Source organism: Buteo buteo, chromosome 20 (assembly GCF_964188355.1).
Source record: "Buteo buteo chromosome 20, bButBut1.hap1.1, whole genome shotgun sequence".
Lineage (NCBI taxonomy): Eukaryota > Metazoa > Chordata > Aves > Accipitriformes > Accipitridae > Buteo > Buteo buteo.
This window is the reverse complement of record NC_134190.1, coordinates 6,936,115-6,959,521: the sequence shown is the minus strand read 5'-3', so window position 1 is coordinate 6,959,521 and position 23,407 is coordinate 6,936,115. Positions and strand designations below refer to the sequence as shown.

At 41.7% G+C, this 23,407-nt stretch overlaps 1 long non-coding RNA gene across 2 annotated transcripts in view; it reads right to left on the bottom strand.

The window, feature by feature from the left end:
- The window catches only part of LOC142042412 (uncharacterized), a 48,420-nt gene that overhangs the window by 19,240 nt on the left and 5,773 nt on the right, over positions 1 to 23,407 (bottom strand). For both annotated transcript variants that reach the window (XR_012653759.1, XR_012653760.1), the window contains exons 2-3: positions 12,108 to 12,308; positions 312 to 404 (exon numbers count right to left, since the gene is read on the bottom strand). This is a non-coding gene — a long non-coding RNA (uncharacterized LOC142042412). The remainder of the gene's footprint in view (positions 1 to 311; positions 405 to 12,107; positions 12,309 to 23,407) is intronic.

The window sequence follows — 23,407 nt, the reverse complement described above, 5'->3', positions numbered from 1 at the left end:
AGCAGGCCCATCTACACATAACCAGCCCAAATATGTATTCCCCATTGCCCTGCAAATACAGATACTGTGAATTTATAATTTACTGTTGTTTTTACTAATTAATTTTATTGTATTAGTGCCTGGAGGCCTTTGCTAAGCTCTGTATTGCATTGTGTGAGATGTTGTACCTATGCATAGGAAGTTTCTGCCTCAGAAGGCTTAGGAGGTTAACTTAGGGTCATTTTGCAGATGTGATGGCACTGTACAGAAAGCAAACTCACAGCAAACATGAAACAGTTCATTCAGCTTTAATTTGCAGTGGTATTGAGTACCTGTAATTCCCGGAGACCTCAGTAGGAGTTTTGGGTGTTCAGCACTTTTGAAAGCCAGACTGAAGATCCTTGCTATGCTTGTGACAAAAGGTCCTTAGAAATCAGAGACAGAAAAGACTTATTAGGTTATCAGGCCAAATTCATCCCAGAAGAAAACCTATTGAAGTCAATAGAATTTCATTGGGGATGGATTTACCATAGAAAGATTGTTCCCTGTAGTATATTTAGAAGTGCTTTGTCCTATACAGTTTTAATTAGCTCTACATTAGTCAAGGTACTGTACCATTGTTTCAATCAGCTACCCTCGCAGAGAACTGTCTCTAGCTATCCTTGTCCATGTTTCCTCTCCAACCCCCATCCCTTGCTGCCTCATTCTCACACCCTCATTATTTTATGTCTAATTTGGCTAATGAATTTCTCAGACAGAGCCTTCTTTCATGTTTGAGAAGGACCTAGCCTGTATTGAGGTTAAAAGAAAAAAACAAAAACCAAAACCAAAACAAGACCAGGAAGAGAGAACAAATTCTTCTATTGAGAAAAGCAAAGGTGTTTATGAAGCCTTAAGCTTTTCTTTGTCACTCCATCCATCCATATACAGCTAGGCTACAGTTTTTCACCACATATTCTGCATTAAGATGGACATGAGTACTTTAGTTTTGACTTCCCAGTTTCATCACTGACTCACTGCATTGTTAGAACAAGTGGCTTCACTTTTCAAACCTCTGTTTTACCACTGTTGCAACAGCCATGGTCATGCACATGTAAATAATTTCTCAAGTTGCTTCACAGAAATCAGGAAAGCATTTTAAGTTCTGTAGTGGAAAAGCACAGTAATACAAGGCAAAGGACTGTTGCCATCAGTACTACTGTCTTTTTTTTTTTTTTAACTATTCTAACACAAACACTCATCTTTTCTCTGAGTCTTGCTCAATTTTTTTTACCTTTTCTAATGAAAGTTCTAACAAGATTATAGGGAATTTGTAGTCTCTGTATGCTTTCAGTCACAAAATTGCAACTAAAACAACTGTGTCGAGAATAACTGCAGAAACTGTGGGTTCAGTGCTGCCTTCTGCCAAAGAAAAAAATGTCCACAACTAAGAAACAACCTCTAAAACCACACTGGACAAGTTACTAAATCCCATCTACGTAAGGATGTGTGTGTTCACTTCTGAGTCACTGTATCATTTGACCACGCAAGAAACAACACAGTTTGCTTGAGGAATGTCAGGAAGACCAGAATATAATTAAAAAATAGCCATGTTTTCAGTTTTCTTAATGCTCTTCTAAAACAGGCACACACTCACTTTAAAATTAACCACAGAGCTTAATTAAGCTTCTTCTGATCATGCCGGGAGGGTTCCATGTTGTCTTCCTGTGGTCATTTCATCAGCCAGGGCTTTTCATGTAAGAATGTGCTGCATGCATGTCACAGCATGGGATCTCATCAGAGACACCTGCTCTCAGCCTGTGAACACAGATTTTAATCCCCCTCCCTGCAAAAATGGTGACAGAAGGGCATATTATTTAATTACTCATGCATGCTCTCCAAGACAGGGTCCACGGCTCCACTTGTTTCATATGGCTTGTGCTATTTTTGGGAGGTGATCAAATAGGATGGTTGTTTAAAAAGGAGAAAGCTTCACCATAGACTTCTTGTTGCTATTTGATGAGAACAATATATGAAAACATTGGCAAGATGAGAACAGTTAGGGCAGGAACTGAAGAAAATCTAGGTATGGTAAATATAGTCATAAAATTATTTGTGAATTCTTTAGCTCTCACTGTGAAGATATGTGAGCTAAGCTGTACTGTGTAACCTCACTCTCTTCCACTACAAGACCATGGATCCAGCAAAAATTAACTGTGATAGCCATCTCTAATGTACTCGAGAAGGTGCAACCAACTTAAACTTACTAAAGCCTTCATCTAAGTTAGATCTGCAGTAGTGGTTATGTTCCCCTCAGGTGCTAGAAGGGGGGAAAACAGGAGGAAGATGAAAGAAGAAGTATTAACTTTTAGCTCTGTTTAAACAATGCATTTATTAAATCACTTCAGTCAAAATCATTCAGCAATTCCTCCAAAATCCTATCATGGACGAAAGCAAAGCACAGCTAAATGAAAGGTTATATATTGTATCTGGCAAGCAATCACCAGACTTGCATTCTCATTGCCCTCAGCAGCACCTGCATTCTTTGATCACAGTCCTTTTATGTGCTACACTGTATACAAAAGACCAAGCCAGCAATTAGCCATTCTAGCACTGGGCCCTGAAATCTCTGCAAATGCTTCAGCCCTTTAATGAATTCCTAAATAGAAGGAAGTTGCAAACAAAGTTCAGCTTGTGTATTTTATGCCAGGTTCCCACAGCACTGTAGGTTCTTAGAGCTTAATTAATGACACTTGCATCCTGTATGCCTTCCAGAGTTTTAGTGGAAATTTTACTGGTCACTTCAAACTCTGACATCTTTTGGACAATTGTCCTCAGAATATTGGGCAACTTCCCCAGTCTTTGGAAGGAAAAGACAAGACTTTGCTGCTAATCACGACTCATCTGTATCAACAGGATGGACAAAAACTGGAGGAACAAAATGTACATCATTTAAAGTAAACTACTCATCAGAAATCCTATGCATTGTATAGGAACCAAAATGGGTGATGAAAATGAAAACCACAGCCTAATATACCAGCATTTGGGAACTCTGCCAATGCCCCTAATTAAAATTTTGTACTAATCTCTTCAGGGAATCCAAGAAATTCTTTCAGAAAATGGAACATTCTTCTACGCACATCCAACTACTTATCCTGTAAGAGGGAATATAAAGGAGATTGTATACGATCAGACAGAGGTCAGTGGAGTGGAAAGGACAGTGTGAAAGCTACAGGAAATGAGCCATCTATGAATGAAAATACTGGAATTCCTTCTTGAACCCTGACTTACATAATGTATGATTTTGCTGGTACTGGTCTAAGGATCGTTACATCAATGGAAAGACTTCATTAATTTTAGTGGGGTTTTAATCAGTTCCCAAAACAGGGGAATTCAAAATTGGTATTTAAAATTGCAAGGTATGCCAACATGTCCTTTCCCTTCTTTTCCTTTTGTCCTACCATCATTAGAGAGCTTGGTGAGAGTGGTTTGAGGTGAATGAGAAGTGTAGAGGCTGGACTGGAGAGGGTCTAAGACAGCACCTCTGACATTGGCTTGTAGGCAATAAACAACACATTCAGTGCTGTCAGAGGTGCAATTAGAGATGAAAGGAAGGAAAGAGTTAGTAATTGGTTGGTAACTGGAGAGGGAAGGGATGCTGATAGATAAGAATTTCTAAGAAGGGAAAGACCAAATCTGCTTTATTGTTAATGAAAAAGAGCCAGAGATTTTAAGAAGAAAAATAGGGTGATACACAGGTGTGAAGGAGAGGGGAATAAGGTAACTAGAGCAAGTGTACAAGGCTACGTTAGAATCTCATTCATCTGGATGGAAAAAGAGACAAGATAGGTAGGAGGCATAAGGAAAGTCACAGACAGCAGGGAAACTGCATCATACTTTATCAGTTTTCCCTTTGAAGAAACCAGCAGGGTCCTATAAAGAAAAATAAGTGAAGGCAGTAGGAGAGAACTACCAAAGATGAATCCAGGCTGGCTCTGCAATGAGTAAATCTTCTGTTTAGCTATGCAACTGAGCCTCATAATTCAAACAATCCTATCCTGAGCTCGAGTTATTTAAATCTAAGGCTTCTGTTTGGCCAATGTGGAGCTATAGGGTTTAATCATCGATTGTCTTACACTTTCCATAGTCCCCGACACTCATGCAGACTGGTTGAACCTAGCTAAAGGGAAATGGAGGTACAAGCACGTATGGCATCCGCCCTTTGCATGGCTGTAAATGACTACATGCAAATCAAGACACTGGGGACTCAGTTCTGTTGCCTAATTCTCCCAAGTGAGTAAGATCTCTGCAGTGAACCCAAACAGGACTTTAGCTCCAATGCACCTGTCATTTGCAGAGCTTTCCCTCTTCTCCCCAGCTTAGAAACAAACAAAACTTCCTTTCCCCTACCTTTTTCTAAAGGACCTTTCTGTGACTAAGCCATTTATGTGTCTATATTACATGTAATTCTCTGATGTCAGATGAGGTAACAGAGATAATCCTCATAAAGGATTTGTGGCCTTATAGATTACAGCTTCCATTCGTATGTCATATGCATTGCCTTCAAGAAGCCTTGAGTGATACTGTAAGATCTCTGTATTCAGATTATAAGATATTTGTATTCAGCACTGCCTTATTAGAGGTTTAGAAATACCAACAACACAACTATGTGACCAGCTGTTCAGATCCTGCTGTTCTCTTAATCCATGCAAAGGTAAAATACTATTGTGGTCAGTGGGATCTTTACCAAGGTAACAAGATTTAAACCATTTTCCTTGTATTTCTTCGCCTGCCATTTCACTATAAAATAAAGTGATCACTTAGCAGACAAAACAATTTACTCCAGAAAGAAGTCATCTTTGTTTCAACTACAGTTTGTCCAAGCCAGGAAAGTACTTAATTACTGTGCTTTTGCTTTTCTTTCTTTCTTTTTTTTTTTTTTTTAATATCTAAACTCCTGTTGACACAACCAGCAGGAATCTCAACATTGGGTTTTACTTATAGCTCAGGGGCCTACCTAGGGCTTATATATTTTTGTGGATCTGCCTGAAGGTGCCCTCACTGGGCATCTCTCAGGAAAAAGCTGAATAGTTACAGCTGAACTGCTGCTCCAGAACTCAGTTTCTCCATCAGAATGAATGTGGCATTAATAATTCCAGGAGGCAATAATCCCCAGGAAGATCTTTAGTTGCGTTTCCTGCTGTGCAACGCATGGTCTTCTGGTGAAGGAACTGAATAACTTTGGGAAACATAGCGGAGCTATACTCAGCAACTTCACAATATGACTGTTCTGATACAAGGCCAACTCTGGCTCCCAAGCCTGGAAAACAATATAGCTGATCTCTGTGATACCGGATGGTGTGAAACAGTATTCACACAAAAGTATATCCTGCTTAGCACATGTGGGATATTCCTAGAATGAACGTGGCTGATGATAAAGTTGGGTGACATTAACACAGATGTCATGTACAATCCTCTTTTGCCTAATTATTAGTGTATTTATGTTTCTTGAATCTTGCAGTGATTATTTTTTAATTTCCTCTCCAGTGAGAGCATTTAGTAGAGTGGGGGAATTTACGTTTGCTCTCCAATGATGATATGTCAATCTCTACAGCAAAAATCTGTGTTTCCTAGCCTCACCCACAATGACATTTTGCCTGCTGCAGTTGAGCTCCTGAACGTATCAGCAATGTTCAACCAACAACAGCCGTTTCCAGCGTGGAACAATGATCTACATCTTCAAAGAAGCCTAGGCACCTCGTGGTTTCAACTACTCGGAAAGAGAGAGTGAATTATGTAGCATAATTCTGCTACATACAAGCAGGCAAACTTCTAATGGAAATACACCTTTAGAAGCTTGTGTCTGCGTGATTTAGGATGTCACAGATCTCAGCTGTTTGTTGTCTTTCTGACTCCCCTGGCTGTGTTGAAATCACCACTGTGACAGCCAAGATGAAGTAGCTGACTGTGTGAACATTCCTCGTCCTTTCCAATACACAGCAAAACTACTTAGCTTAAATCACCACTGACGGGAACTAACTTCTTAAACAGGTTTGAACTTGATCCTTGTTGAGCACATCTGACTGTGCCCCAGATTGCCTAGTTCAGCTCAAAGCCAGCACACGTACCCTATTATCAGCAGCAGCAGCTCTACATCAGTCAGCAGCTGGCAGACGGGCCCTTGGGGACTTTTCTAGCCAAGGCTAGTGCAGCCCTATGGCTGCTTCAGTATATTCTCCGTGTGCAAAACAGGACGTATCTCTGTGCAAATGTTGTTATTGCACAATGGGTGTCATTGATAGCGGGAAAGAGACAATGCTTGGGAGCTGGACATGTTGTTCAAACATCATTCCAGTCTTTTTATATACTCTGATTAAGGCCCTTTACTTAGAACTGCCATCATGCTGTTGCTGGCTACTTTGTGTGCACAGAGAAATCTCTTTTTACCCTTCTTTAAAGGGTGAATTGAACTGTATTTCAGTGCCTGAATTTCTAGGGTTTGTGACATTCTCGTAATGTAGATTCTGGCTTATCTATATCCAAATACATACGGATCTACCTACGTAAACAGGTACATCCATAGTACCCATCTTTTCAAGCACTGCATACATTTTCACTATTAGCCCATTCAGCTTCTCCACTACATTTCCAGGTCATAACCCCACTGTTGTCAGCAATACTTAGCCCTTGACTCCCTAGCAGTATTTCTTCAGCAGTGGCAGACAGGGCTGTTAGGCAACCAGGAAATCCAAAACAAAGGAAAACTGTTACAAGAAGAACATGGGACAGGCAGAGGAGCAAGTGGAACTAACAGACAAAAGGCCCAAGGGAAAGATGAGAGGCTGGGAATAAGGACAGCAACATTCGGGAAGATTTGCTCCCGGGGCAGGCAGCAGCAGCAGCTGCCGATACTGCTAGGGACAGTGTCAGATCACGCAGGAGTTCACCCGTCATGGAAGTACAGCACCAGCACAGGGCTAAAGCTCTTAGCATCCCATGTTCAAAACAATACACAACTAAGCACAAAGATGTATGACTAACAGCAAGATTAACTTCCTAAACCTGGATGCCTCTTCTAGATGCCCAAAGTCTCTCCCACGGGACTTGTGATGCACCTACCAGCCCTGTGCCGATGTCTCAGATACCTCAGATCTCCACCACTGTGTCCTCTCTTTAGGCTTTGACCCCCCCGTTCCTCATCCTCAAAGTAGTACAATGAACAGGGACCGACTCCAACCAACTTGAGGCAGAACAGCTCTGTGACGACCCAGGTTGTACCTGCAGCTGGCCGATGGATCTGGCCCAGGGCAGTGGGCAGCTCAGCTCCTGCCTGGCTCAGCCACGTGGCCACCTCTCACAGCTTACAGAAAGCCCTGCTCCCCGTCACGTGTGTTGAATGCAAACCCCGCAGCTCAGCACCGTCATTTCCCACAACCATGGCTGTAGAAGAAACAGCGTAATCAAGCACCAGGCATCCCCCATTACCATAACCACACCATCAAAGCCTCGCCACGACACAGCCTTTTCCCCCTACCTGTCTGGTCTGCTTTTACCTGGTCTCTTTCAGTCACTGCCTTTCCTTACCGAAGCTCTCAAGTGGCCGTGAGAGGAATGTCTGAGGAGATGAGATAGAAGCACCTACAGCAAATAGATAAACCAATAAAGCAATAAAAAGACAAAGAGAGAGAACAAGGGGGACATGAGCTGTTCGGAGGCTTCAAGGCCAGCCCATAGAGTCACTCAGTCTAGACTCCAGATGTGAACGCAGAGCCTCAGTGAGTGCAATACGGGACTGCGTAAATATCTCAGCCAGATGTCTCAGGGCCCAAGCTACAAATCCTCACAAATGGTGACAGAGTTGGCTGTTGCTGTTCGCATAGCTCTCCTTCCAAGAGAATCAGTGGTCATTCAGTCAGCAGCAGTTCATTTTTGCTGCCAGATGGGAGGGAAAACCAGGCTCGGAGTTGCAGTTAGTCTCATAGCAAACTCAGCAGTCGGTGGATGGGTCATGGAGCCCTCTGTGGGTACTGAGGATAGCTCAAAATAGCAATCTGGGGAAAGAGCTGAAAAGATTATAGTAAACATAAAAGCACATGATCCCAAACTCCTAAATAGACTAAAGTAACAGGCTGCCATGTTAGGCACCTGAATTCAAATGTAGATCTTCAAAACTTCTCCCATTTGATCAACTACGTCTACAGATGCTTAACGTTACACGATGGAATTACCTTACATTTCAGTTGCTGGAGATGTGCGTTACACTGGCTCTAAGGAGCTTGATGCTTGTAGCTGCACTTTCACAAATGAAGCATTCCTCTGCCTGACTTTTGTGTTCCCAGAACTTGTCTCGTAGGTGGGTGCCTCACAGAAAGCACCTGGAGGGAACATGACCACCTTCCCATCTATCAGCAGCTGGATCTGTCCCTTGGGAGGCTGGAGATGAGTTTCAGCTCCCTCTTCTGCCTGAGTTAGACTGGAGAACCGAGCCTGTCTCTCCCAGGAAACATCTCTAACTACTAGGCTATAGTGTATTTTAAACTAAAGCTTTCCCAGTGTCTTGGATTTATTCCATACTCCATAAAAAACCTAAGTATTTATTGCAGCAGGGGATAGGACCTGGGGCTCTGCAGTGAAAGTCCTTATATAATCCACCCTGTCACTGGCCCAATTTAGGATATATCAATTTATGACCCAGATTCACTTCAACAAGTCACCCAAAATTGGAACTGGCTGAATAATTTATGAGATGATTTGTAAGCAAAAGCCCTGAGTTGGGTTACTCTGATTCACAGGGATAACATTATTTATGATTTTTTGTTCAGACATAAGGCATGAACATGTTTTAGGATGGCCAATAATTGTCCCAAGATTTGCAGAAGGATTATTTCATTCTCCTGTTTTAGAGTGCCAATAGCAAAGTGACTCATGCAGTATAAAAGATGAGCTTTTGAACCAAACAGCCTGGAAAAACTTGACAAAGAGACATGTGCTACTGTATCAGCCTCCTGTTCCTGTAGGTGCAGCTACAGCCTGAGGTCGGGCCCACTGGAGAAGTATCTAAAAAGGCCAGTGTTCCTCTCTCCTCTTCAGACGTAGGCTCACAGAGATAACTCAGGGTCAAAAAAGATTAGGATAAATTGCATTACTTCATACTCGCCACAGGCTAGGAGCTCGCATATGAGCAGTAGCTGATGCAGGGTGACTAGTTGAGCTGCCATGGCAAAATGCTTGGGACTGTGAGCCCCAACTCACAGCTGCTTTTCCCTCATTCCCAAGGTCCTAAGGGAGGTCAGACTTGCCAAAAATACGTTCTGAACACCACCGGGCTCCCACAGTGGTACATTTCCTGTAAAGGCTGCAGGGCCTTACTCTGATTTATACCTGTACCACATCTGACCCTCAAACCATTGTTGTGATCCACTTACTTCTCAACAAGACGTTTCCTGAGCTGCCACATTCAACCCTGGGTCTAAATCAGATTTATCTGAACTGGCAGGTGTATGTTTTAAAGGTTTAATTAATTTCCCTCCCTATCCTGAACAACATGATGCCCCAAAACCGTACAGAGACACCTGTGCTGGTCACGTACGTCCTTTTCCTTATTATTCTGCACTTTCTCAAGAGAAAAGGCATTGAGTATAGCAGTCTAAATAAGAGTTAACTCCAAGATCTAAACAAGTATATTGAACAATTTATTCAGAGTACATCATGCTGTTCTTCCACCTCTTTGGTAATGAATGCACAGCATCACCGTGGCTGAAAGTTAAAGGGGATATTTCTTCTGGCAGCGCCCTCCAGGTCCCTTAGGCTGGCTTATCCAGCAATTGTGTTGGCGGTTTGGAGTTTTTCCCAGGATCTTCTATGGCCAGGGATGCTACAGGCCATTTTATTAAATGTCAATGCCCATTACTGATTAATTTTTGAAAAAAATCAACCTTAGAATATTGTTTTTCCTTCTGCTCCACACCAAAAGCAATCTATTTCAAGGTCTTTTCAGAGGGGCTCCTTTCTTTTGGAATAAAATAGCATGAAATAGTTGTATTTGTGACCCTGCTGTGCACCACTGACTGACCACACCGGGAGACAGCAAATTTTCCTTGTCTTGCCCTCGAATCTGCAGCAGTGTTGCAACCCCTCTTGCAGCACAGGCTCAGAACTCACCACATAAATGCCAGCTCCAGTGGGTAAACAGTTAATCAGCAAGTAGACAGAAACATAAGTGAAATTTTTCCTCTTTCTGTACAGATCTCAGAGAGGTGGAACTCATGTAGATCAGTAAAAAAGTAGGTGTTGAGATACAATGTTAGAGGAGGGCACAGAAATTCCAGAATCCTTATCTCCATCCCTGGAAAAAAATCAGTCCCTCCAAACACAGACCACAGCACGTTCCTCTCTGCGGAAGATCAGATTTTTTTTGCCATTCATGCAAATGCAGTAGCCATCTGACAGACTCCAAGCTGCATTCCTTGATGACTGTGGCCACATCTAACTTTTGGGAAGACATGAAGAACCATTTTCAGGAAAATGGTGCTTCATTTTCTCTTTGACTCGCAAAGAATGTTTTGTCTTCCTCTCTGTTTTGTGAAGTGCTGTCAACACTTACAGTGAAGTTTATTGTAAATACACAATAATAACAACTGCGCACATTCATCTCTGATTCAATTCCTATGTAAATTTATGTTAATATGTATGCAGATTAAGTCTGCCCCCCTTGGTCCTGGAAAGTTGTCAGAATGACACATGGGTTCTGAAAAGGTTGTGTACTACTGATCTGCAGTTTTTGTATAGTATTCAATAACTTGCAAACAACAAGAGACTGCGGATATTGCTTTCCACTTTTGCTGGATAAATCAGTGGAGTCTTCTAGACAGAGTTAAAAAAAAGTCTCTAAACCCAGTCTCTAAAACTGTGACCAGCCCATTTTTATTTCTATTTCACAACAGAACAAATATTCACAGGTGGGATCTTCTGAGGAATAGGGTGGTACAAGGGAGTCTTGTTAGCAAGCCTTCAAGAACTGACACGCCATCTTCTAGACAGAAAAGCAATTTTTCTCCCAAATATTTAGTAACCGCTAAACCAATGCCTAAAGTTTATGGACAGTCCTCCTCATTTTTTGCTGTCTAAATTAGAGTAGTTTTTAAGAGAGCTCAAAAGGGTCACTTATTTTATTCTGTCCTTCTCAGCCTTCCTTTTCCCTGTTTTAACATGGAAATACACTGACCTTCCACCTGTGTGTGCAGCCAGAGCCGTTTTGAGCACTCGGGTCACACCAGTGGCGAGGTAGCTGGAGTGCTACAGTTAGCTGTTCTCTGCTTTCCTGCCAGGGATGTTTGGCTATGACACTTTCTGGTACTTTGCAGTAAATAGAAACTAATCTTTAGTTCATCCCAGGCTGAGTCCGTGCAAGGCTCCCAGGCACTTCTTAAATAATCACAATGGGACATAAATTGGGACTTCAAGAGATACATGTGCTCTTTGCACAGGGATGAATTTCCAGTAATCCAAAAGGGGATGGGGAAATTGCTATCAGAAACAGCAGGCGCCACAATTGTTGGCTAGGAACATACACCAGACAACAAAAGTCCAATTGCCAGAAAGTATTTATACTCCTGCAGTTCACAGCTGAGGACTTGATCCTGACCTTTGATACACAAAACAGATTTGCTCTGCAGCTGGAAACTCAGTTGCAGCATTTGTGCTTGGAGGGTAAGATTGCGCCCAGACCTGATAAAGGTGGGAAATGAGTCGTCGGTTCTGAAGTAAGGCAGCAATCTCCTGACCAAAATCACTTCCACCCTAATAACACTTAATGGACTTAGAAGGCCAGTGATTTGGGGAAAAAAAACCCACCAACCCAAAGAACAGAACTGTACTCCATACAGCGATAAGAAACTTCTGTCACCCATTTCATTCAGGTCTTTCAGCTGGTTTAAAGACTGACACTGAGAAAAACCCTTTCTTCTCCAAGCTCTTCTCACTTGACTCTGGTTTAGAGTGTTATTTCACTCTACTTTTTTAATCTCATTTTATTGAAGGCAATCTTATCCCCAAGAGCAAAACAAGTAAAATAAAAGCAATTAAAGCCTGGAAGGAATCTGTATTTTTTCTTTGAAATAGAGCCCCATGTCAGACAGCTTTCCACGTACCTTGTTCAGTGTAGGTTACATTATGGCATCCCATCAGGCCCATTCAAACCAGGTTGCAGAAGTATTGTGGCTGGGATCCAACGCTGCCTTCCTGCCTGCAGTAGCTGTTGGTGGTGATTTCATCTCAATCATTTTCTCTCTTTCCACCTCTCATGCAGCTGCCTGCCTGTCTTGATAGGACCAAAGTGTAGCTCATGGAATCTATATGATAATCACAAAAATAGTTATTTCTGCTGAAAAATGGATTTAATTCCTCCTCTAAACCTTTGTGGATTGCCAACTGGGGGTGTGAAACCAGCTGGCAAAAGATGCGTTCATTTCAATTTCATGACTTTCATATACTGCAGCTTCCTGACTTTAAATGGTTCCTCCCCTCTCTAATGAGAGCACGAAGGCCTTGATTAACAGCCCTCACTTTAAACAAAGTTTTGAAGAAGCTTCTTTTCATGGTGACTTCTCTGGGGATGTCTGACAGCCTGCTCAATCCAGGGCAACTGAATGCCTCTTCTTTCACAGCATGAGCATTTGTCAGAGAAACTAGGAGTCGGGCTTGGTGAAGATTTGTATCCCTGAGTACTCTGCAAGTAACTTGCACAACAGCGTGGGAAGGAAGCTTGAAAGTAGTGCTGGTAAAACAGTGAAAAACTAATTTCATCAATGTTTTCAAAATGTAAAGGCTTGGAATGGACTCTGTTTTACTTTTTTAACTCTTTCAGCCCTTTTCTTATAAAATACATTTTTATTTACTGAAAATCTTGTCTTCAGTACAGTTTGCTAATTTTTTTAGTCCAAGTAGGATTTGAGAGACATGACTAGGCAACATGGGAGAAAAGCCTGATACATTTTTTGACCATTAATCACAGAAAAGAGAAAGGCTATCTCTTGGGAAAGAGTCTTTCAAGCCAGGTAGAGCCATCTGGGCAGAGCCTTTAAATGGTTGAATAGTGGTTTAGAATGTAAATATTGGAATTAAAGGTATCATCCATGGAAAAGTACTATTTGCTTGCAGACTCTGGCTTTTCAGACTCTTCCAGCTGCCCACTTAGTCAGTGGAAGTCTTTAACAAACAGTAGATAGGGCCTTAATCATAACTGAGTCCTTGAATCTGGACTTACAGAGATTTTAAACGGGTTCTACGAGCAAGCTTGCTTGAAAAGGACTGCAGTATACATCCTCCCTGGTCACAGGCCAAGATGTGGTCCCACTTTGTGACCTTGCCTCCTTTTCACTGATCTCCCCTGGGAGACGGGAGAACAGCATGGCCCTTACAGTGCAAGCCTGCTGCCAGTATTTGAAGTTATGTCTAAATTTCAGTCATATGGTGGCTGCTGCATAGTGCAGGCTAGAATGTAGCCCAGGCTAGATTTAAAAACTATCTGCAAACCAACAGTAGTTGTGTGAACACAGAGCTCAGCAAACCTATGTGAAAAGGTATGGCTGATTGTGTGCTGAGTACTGCATTGCCGTAACTTGACTACTACCAGCATTTCGACTAATTCAAACCCTCCTGGATGTTTCTGCACCAGACTGCTGTCACTGTGGTTGCCACGTACAGGAAGACTAGCACACTGCTACTAACCTGACAACTCCAAAGGGCATGACTGAGCTAGGGTTAGACCAGGGTTTTTGTTTAACATTTAAATGAAGTTTTGCTTTGGTTATGCTTATTTATAAGTTTGTTCTTGGCAGTTAGAAAGTTTCATTTACATACAGCCAAAGCATGAAAGGAAATACTGAGGCTTGGGGGGGTGGAGGGAAAATGGAGGGAGTGGGGGAAAAAACAACTCTAAACAAAAGCTCTCGTGAAGTTGATAGCATCACCAGACTAGCAAAGCAAGCAAAAGAGAGTAAAAAATTCCAGACACAGAAGTCAGAAGCCGCAGCTCTTTACCAGGGAAGGAATACACTGCATCTCATTTCTGCTGCGCCTACTGATACCATCTACAGAAAATCCATCACCAGTTGAAAGAGGGCTGCATTCATTGTCAATGCATTCCACCACTTTGGTGTCCCAGCTTTCATGAGTGTATTAGATGCAGAGTCATGGGCTTTTCTATGAAATAGAAAGACAATACAAGCTCCTTTATTGTTGTCTTATAGAACCTTTAGGAACTCTGTTCCTTTATATATTAATTTCCCTCCTTTTATTGCTTCAGCTGTCAACAACTACTATAAATTTACCTTAAACCAAACTGTGGCATATATCTCCCTATATACCTACACACACACAAGCATGTGTATATTTATATATATGTACGTGTATATATATATGTGTATATATATATACAGACACACACACAAATACAAACATATATATACACACACAAAGCCCAACACTGAATAGGAGAGTTTACTGAAAAGCAAGAAAAAACTAGCATGTTCAGAATCAGGAGATAACTAATGCTTGATTATGAAGTATTACAGCTTAGCTATCTAATATCTTTCACATTTCCTTCTTCTTCTGTCATAATTCTGTTTCTATGATTATGATGTTTTCTTCTTGCATACCTGTCCTTCAGGAAGATAGCCTTTTGGAAGATCCCATTGAACTGGGATAGATAATTTTCTGTATCTAGTTTGTATAGAAGGAAAGAATAACTTTGGAATCAAGTGACAGAAAAGGGCAAGACTAAAGTAAAGCTTAGATTACAGCACTGTCAGTGAAGAGTGGTAATAGCTATGGAGCCTTTGTCTTTGAACAGGAGCTGAAAAGGACAAATAGTTCAAGCTAAGAGTGCCAGAATGGCAACTCAGTGAAGTCATTGTACACGTCCATCCCCACTCCAAGGAGCTTTGGTACAACATTAGGACTTGTTCCTGTGCTATAGTTTTTTATCATGTAATACCTCCCTCCATACATTTTTGCTTCTAATGGCAGTATGGATGCAAACTTCACTCAAGGGAGGGATAGGACTGAGAGAGCAGAGTGCTTGGAACCTGATTTAACAGGACTCCATTAGAGTTGGTGTCAGCCCTTCCATCCCTAAGACTTAAGAAAATGGTAGGTCTCTGATCATCTTAAAAGACTCTTCTGTCTTGATTTGAATTTAGGAGTATCTGCAAGAGTCATAACAGTACATTCTCATTTTCAGCTAGTCAGTGCCAAGCACAATGAATAGAAAATAAAGAAAATCACCTGCAAGTAATTGCTGTACCTCATAAACAGAGTACAGAATCGTTAGTTACATTAAAGATAATAAAAGCGAGATTCTTCATCCGGAGAACCTGTGAAGTCGCTGCTTGTGAAGCATCAGTCAATCCTTGTCCTCAGCCAAAAATGATGGGAAGCAAAGCTGCTCTGCTTCTTCACTGAATGAAGAGCTTTCAGCCATTAATACAAAACACAACCAGAGTCAGAGCTCTACTAATGGACTTTGCTACTGGCAGGGATGGTGTGAGGTCCATGTCAGGATCAATACTAGAGATTTTGTGTTGTAGTATGCCCTTGGTACACTGTTAGTGAAACATTATAGTCTCAGGCTCCAGACCCAAGGCTGTACATACTGTTTCTCTTAGCACTTCATTATGTACAAGAGACAACTGTTTATATAAACCAATAAAGATGTACATATCCCAACCCAGAAGACAAGAGAGACATGCAAGTCCCACATGTAATTCAGATTGAAACATTAGCCAATGTGGCAGGCATCCCAGGACCCTAATTTATAAAACAAGCATTTCAGAGTTTTCACCAAAAAAAAAGAGAAAGAGAGAAAAAAGAAAAAGAAAAAGGAAATTAAATACTATCCTGACATCCTGAAAGGAGGCAGTCACCTCTCCAGGAATTCTTCCCGAATTCAGCAGGGCTCCTTGCCTCGGTTGGATAGCAGTTATGCAGTTTCATAAGTCCATGTGTGCTCAGACATCTCTAACACAACACAGTTTATTCCATAGCCAAAAGACATTTTGACTTTCCTTGACCAGTGAGAGGGCAGCTCAAGCTGATGTCACTCACCCTTTGTGTCTCACAAGACAGTTCTAATATAACAATGGAGGGAAAGTATAACTGGTGGGAAAGGAGGAACGAGGGGAAAGGAGGGAAGTAAGTTTGACCTTATATAAGTCACTTCTATAGCCTTTGGGAGGATCTCACTGAATGGCATTTTATTCATGTGTTGGTGAAACTGGACCTGAAATCTCCTCTTTCTCCTCCCCAAATCAGTGTCTTTTTTATTGAAAATGGGCTTGTTTTGGTTGCTCTGTCCTAAGCAGAACACCATAAAAAATGATACAACATAGGATCCTCCTCAGAAACATCTTTTTGTGTCAGAGGATCTCAGAGTCTAAACATTTCCTATCAGACACTTTATTCTCAGAGGAGCCTGGCTTTCTGCAAGAGTCCTTTGTAGTCCAGCTGGATGTCATTACATAATTAAGCATATGAGCCAGGAGGTAGTCTTGAGCATGGCAATTTTACAATGTAAGATCAAAATGTTATTCTTCCTTTCAAAAGATCTAGTGCCATTTGTTGCAATACCTTCATGCAAAGGATCAAATATAGTATTGATTATTCATTATTACCTTTAAAGAGGTCAGGAAGCTTCTGGAATTCAGAAGACTTCTGGGGATTGGAAAGGATATAAGGCCTCAGGGCTTGATGACTCATCTTGACCTGAAGCTTTGAAATATCACCTGCTGTCTGGATTGTTCCTGCTTGCTGCCTGGGATTTCAAAGTCTCTCTCTCTCCCTTTTTTTTCCCCTCAAGGCATCAGTCTTACAGACATTGCCAGATCAAGAGAAGCAAAGAATGCAAAAGAAAGTGAAAGTGAGAAGACCATGAGTTGGGAGCCCAGCTGTTACACATCTGCTTTGCTAAGCTTGAATTGAAAATGAGTATCATTATTCTTGTTCTGCATGCATCCTACTGTGTTTAGTTATTGCATTGCATAGAAGAGGCAATGGGCATATCCTGTCGCTAGCTTCATTGTGTTCAACATGGGTTAACTCACTGTTCAATATCCTAACGCAGGGAGTTTTTCAACCTTTCTGTGCCAATTTGATCTTCAGGCATGTTCAAATGGAGGAAAGTTTAGAGGAGACTGGGGGTGTCATTACATGGAGACCCTGACAAAATTTAACACATTATCTTTATAGACTTAAGAAAAAATCAATGTCATACTCATCTAGATACTGTATTAAAAGTTTCCATTTTCAACAACATAGCCTGTATGTTGTAGAATAAACCTCCAAGAGTGCTTTTTGGCAGATGGTTAAATATTTAAGTAGTTGGCCACAGATTTTAAAAAATTGAGATAATTAGAAGATTTGAAGCAGTTAATATTTATTAGTCACAAAGAGTTTGACAGATTGGATGTTCTCCTACCCACACATTCTCTAGCAGAAAAAAAATAAAGCCCTTATCTTTCATTGTATATGAAGCAAGGTTTTACATAAGGCAGAAGGCATGGACTTCCCAGGTTTTCAGTATGAGACACTGAGATTAGTGGCTACCACTTAATTCAAGAACAGGCCAGAAAACAACGTGGAAATGCTGACGTCTCTGTGGAAATGCACAGAGTTCACCCTGGAAAATGCCCAGGACTGAAACCTAAGGACTGACTCTTCCACACCACTTCAGCTTTCACTATAAATTATGGTGTCTCTAGCAAGGTTGCAGGGCTACTCCAGTCACTGGGGATTATGAGACAGCCCATTTTCTATTAGATTTGCCCCTTCTGTTGGCCTTCCTTGCCGGAGAGGAGATGCATGGAGCAAAGGCAGACCAGTTCTGTGGCACTCCAGAATTGCATAGCAGAAGACTCCTTAAATGGTGAATTAAACTGGCAAGACAGGAGGCCAAGAACTGACAGATTAGTAAGGCTACTTTAGGGGCCAGTTTCCCCAGACATGCCCTCTTTTATCTGTCCGGAAATCTGACTGAAAAGAAGCGTTGGGACGTTGCCTAGGCTTGCTGGCTGCCCCACAGACAGGTCCAAGCAGAGCAGTAACACGCTTCTCACTAGGCTGCAGATGTCCAGCTACGCTGAACACACCAAGGAGCACAGCTCAGCATTTCCCATGCCAAGTCAGGCCAATACAACCGCACTGAGCCAACAACCAGCCCACAGAGACAGCAGGTTGGATGAGCTCAGGATGGACATACGGGCATCTGCACAGCACATACATGGTAGGTCTAACGTGTTATCCATCTGTCAGGCTGTCAACACGTGCAAATGTTCAAACAGTATCTGTGTGCAGACAAAGCCTGTGCAATGGACGGACACGTTACTAATGTAAATAGAGCAGCCACTTGAAGCTCTTCCTTCATAAGATTGATACTGACTTTGTCAGTGATTCATGAAAAACATGAAAGTAGCATCAGCGTTACACTACGTAGCTGACTGGCTAGAAAGAGACGCATCTCCATTGTATCTTACCTCTCTTTTCTTAATAGCACCACTGAGTGGTCAGTATGTGCCCCAGTATGAAATCCCTTGGGATCCTTTATATTCAAAGGCAAATAGAAAGTAAGATAAACCCAAACAGGCATCTTAGTAATGACATTTGCATGTATCCACATGCAGCCTTAAAAAGAATGGGCGCATAGGATTAACTGTAGCAGGCAGGGGGATGAGTGGAAAGGATATTCATCAGTGTCTACACAGCAAGGCCAAAGGCAGACAGTAGTATAAAATACACGTGCTATAGCTCTTATCTAGTACAAACCAGTAGGGCAGGACCAACTGCCTTGGCAGGCTGAACACAGTCCTGATCTGGAATCACCCCAGCACTGCCCTCAAGCAAACCCAAGAGAAGGATCGGAAAGCAGCCTTGGATACCAACCTGTGCCAATGCCAGTTTGCTCTCTAATGGGATGGTACCTGGAGCCGAGCGATCCCCTGGCTACATCCTCTGTTACTGTGGTCAGAAGAGATGAACCGCTGAAATCACTGAGAGGATTTTTCTTTATCCTACAAAAATCCTTAAGGGCCATCCCTATCATAAGCAAAAGGATAAGATTTTTTTTTCAGCTTTTTTTTCTTTATTAATATTATTTTTGAGATATTTTTCCCACTGCCTTCTTTTCAGACAATAGCAATTCATGCTTTATTTATCTCATTGCTATAGTGAGACTCTGGAGGACTAGAAAACTGGTAGGGTTATGAGATACAATGAAAGCAAAACCTGTTTTAAATGAACAAAGACTCAGAAATCGCAAGCTTTCACAGGCTTTCTTTGATTGCTAAAACGCATGTTGGAGAAAGTCTGTTAAAGTTTTGGTATCCTTCCTCTTCAAGGAGGGATCCACAATCCTCAGCCCTAAGAGCTCCAGCAAGACTTATTGCAAACCAGAAGACAAGACAAGAATAGAACCTAGCAATAAAAAGAAAAGCTGCAACCTTTAAAAAAACAAATATCACAGGATTCCTCTATGCACCATGAAGAAACAAAACGGAAACGAACCCACATTGTTTCCTCTGCAAGCACCCAGAAAAAAAATCTGCACCTTAAAAAGGCTTGACCTCAATATAGGCCATAATGTAAAAACGCGAGGATCTTGGAAACTTGTGCTGTTCCTGGACTGAGGCCCAGATTTTGTAATATATCTTGCCTGTTACTATTTTTCTTGCTTCTTCCAAAGTAGAAAAGGCTCTTTTGAAGAAACGTGTTTTCTAGACACTTTGATACACCATAGTTCGGGTCTGTTTAAATACTTCAAGTTTGATATATACACACATAGTTGTAACATTTTCTGGATATGAGCCCACATGCCTGTCTGGATCCAGTTCTTACTATCAATATGTTGTGAGACGCTAGTCAGAGTGGTCTCTACCCTAACATGTAGAGTATATGCTAGGCCAGACAGATAATAGTAAGACAACTTGCTGTACCTTTATCTTCTTCACCACAGTTTCAATGAGCAGCACCTGAAAAAATTTATGCCCATATCGAAATCTTCTAAATGAAAAGAGGACTGCTAGCACACACACTGGAAGTGCATCACATCTGCTTAGAAAAAGAACTTTTTTTTTTTTTCCTTCACACGGGGAAATCTGTCAACAGCTCGTGGCTGACTGTCAATGGGGTGAGTACTCTTTCAGAGGCCATTTTGCTGGGCTGACCACAGTGTGCTTTTGCACACTGACCTGCTCTTCTGTTCCTGATGCTCTCCAGGCTGAGCTGAAACTGCGGCTACGAACCATTAAGCCTACTGTAAGCAGCACATGGGCTGCAATGTACATCTCTGCTTGCTCTTTTTAGTGTCTAGAGAATATATATGCAAATGCTTTCTTGTATGCTATCCCATACCAGTTGACTGAGGGCATCAGAGCAACTGAGAGGCAGAGTCTGATTCTGATTAATATTTTTTCTCCATATACACCTCTGAATCCAGCTAGAAGGAGGCCAGCCATACAATAACTCATGTTTACTAGCCCCACTAAAATTAATCCCTGCCATATCTTATCAAACCATCGGCCATGAGAGAAAGTTTTCCCTACTGGTACATGCATAAGTCACTCTAACATTTGTGGCTGTGAACTGAAAGCAATTCCTTCCCCACGTTCCAATGTTTGCTCAGGTGCAGTTTAGTTTCTACATGAACTGATTGAGGAGAACTTGCCTCAACCAGTAAGCTAACAGGAGTCACCAACCAACTTGCACTGACTGCAAAGAAAGTCCTCATCTTGAAAGAGTCTGTTACATAAAAGCACACTGCATAAAACCATCTTTGTATTTGTGACTTATTGTAAGTCCTTAGGTGATTTGCCTTTAAGGATGACTACATTTTTAATCAATCAGCAAGGCATGCAGTATGTAAAGTTCACGCTAGCTTGAGTGGCAGTGGACTGTGGTTTTCCCCTGGTGAACAGCCCCCTCATAGCCCATGAGCTTTAGCTGGTGAGGTTATGCAGGCTGCCTATTAGGAGTGCTCTCAGCCACATGCCTGACTGCACTCTCAAGTCTCAGGGCCAAGAGTAAACTTTAAAGGAACTCTGCCAATTAAATGTAAGCAGAAAACAAAGACCGTATTTTTAACCAAAGCAAAAGTGATCAGAAATGTTCTCATGATGCTGGTACCGATAATTTTTCTTACTATTTTGCATTCAGTAAAGATAGCTTTTAATTGAATTTGAATATTAAAATGTCATGAAAATGAAGCTATCTAAAAATTAGAGTTGATCCAATTGTCCACTGGCCATTGGAAGTAAATTAAATACATTTTACTAGTGCTGAAAAGTAAGCCTAATTTCAAAAGACAAAGATTTTCTGTGCCAAATGTTTTATAGACTTGTTTTGTGGATCTTACGAGGGGAAAAAAAAAAAAGCCTAGATGGCATGCATTATCTACAAGAGGCAAAGACAAAACATTGCAGAAAGGTTATCCCAGATGAATTCCAGTAAACCCTTTATATCACGTCATAGTCCAAATAGACTACAGCAGGTTGCAGAAAACATATTTGAAGAATGACATAGAGTGTTTTATAGAATATACTTGGATTAGTTCTTGTACTCTCTCTCTTTTGAATATAATTGATTCAGTCCTCAGCTCAGATAAAATAATGTTCCAGCTTCAGTGTTTAACTGTTCTGCTGGATTAGGACCCTACCTACAATGAATCTAACTGCACAGACAGAGTCCAAAGAGGTTTTCTGGACTTGAAAATGTTGACATTTTCAATCCCTTTATCTTGTTTTTCTTTTCAACATTAAAAGCAAGTGGTGAGCAGACTACTAGGAAGCTCCTCTCCAGTGCTCAAAAGCCCTTGATTTCTAATCTTGTCACACTATGAGACAGCTAAAAGCTATGACAGGGGAGATGGTCGTCTGTTTGTTAGAGCCTGCCCGGAGCTTCTAGTGCAGGCTGGGCAGCATACTACCAGGAAAAATAAGAAGCATCTAAAAATCTCAGGGTGTCCAAAACAGACACTGGGTTGCCTGCTACACTGCATCAACAGATTTCTTGGAAACAGATCTGGCGGGAATGTATTGGATTCATTTCTCCTGGGGCCTTCTAACACCCTCCTGAAAGTCTCAGGTACATGCTTAACAAAAGGCAGAACAAAGCATTCTGCCTTAAAACCCCTTTGATCAGGTGAACTTTTGCTTAAAAGAGAAGCGAGAATGTGACCATTCCAAAGGGATCCTGGTAATTTCTACCATGATTTCCATAATTCAATACCTTACAATTATGCATATCAAAGTCATCTGAAAGAACCAATAAAGACAGATTGATTACTTTATTTGTATACATCACTATGAGACATTATCACTCAACGCTGCCAAAGCCAACTCCATGCCAGCCCTTGATCTAAAATTAGACTAAGGACAAGGAAGTGTTCTTTCCTCTACAATGATCACCTGAACCCAAATGAGCCAACAGAGGCTGAGAGTCTGCAAAGCACTCAATACCAATGGGGGATTACTGATGAAAAAACTCATGACCTCAAGAAGAGGCCCCTCAGGACTTTCCTGAGAATGTATACGAGTTTCGGCATCCAGTAAGCAAGGTGCTCAAAATATATAGTAGGAATAGGTCTTGAAATTTACTCAGGGAAGGTAATTAGGCAGGGAAGTCAGACATCTAGTGCAGCAGGCTGAAGTACTGAGAGTGGTTCTGGTTTCCCAGAAACGGTAATTGGCCATAACAGAAGTAGAAAATATTCTGCACTGGCCTCTTCTCCCCAGAGTTGCTCCGCTAGGAAGAACAGAGATCTCACAGTCTCAGTCCCTGCAGTTCTTCCCAGCCTGAACAGTGTGGAAAATTTCAGCCCTGTATCTGGGTAGAGGTAGCACCAATTAACCGAGCTTCTCATTGCTCAGAAACATGCATGCCATTTCACAGATACTGAGCAGAGGTCAAGGAAATGTCTTTTGGCTCTGACTTCCGCAGACAGTTTTAGCACTCCTTCACACCCATCTGATTGCACTTGCATTTCAGCACTTGCTTAAAGTCAAGAATCTGTTTGCTGCTCTGTGGAAGACAATGCCTTCCATATAATCATGGCCTAACATAAATATAGGTGAGCACGAAGCTTCTACCACAGCTGCTCCATCTGGGACCACCTGTGAGAGCTTACACTAAGCAAAGGATTGTCCTCATCTAACTCCACAACTGCTCAGCCTGCTATCACCTTAAAACACAAGATGGGTTTGTACATGTGTACGTAGGGACATACTCCTCGTGTTATTTTCTATGCATACTTCACGTGCACACAGCGCGCATAGGCCTAGATCCATGAGTGTGTGCGTGCACGTGGATAGATAAACAGATAATCTGGAATTATTTCAAAGCAAGTGAAACGTTTTTCTTTCTTTCTAGTTGTTTCGCAACAACTTGGCCTTGGGATCTTCCAGGG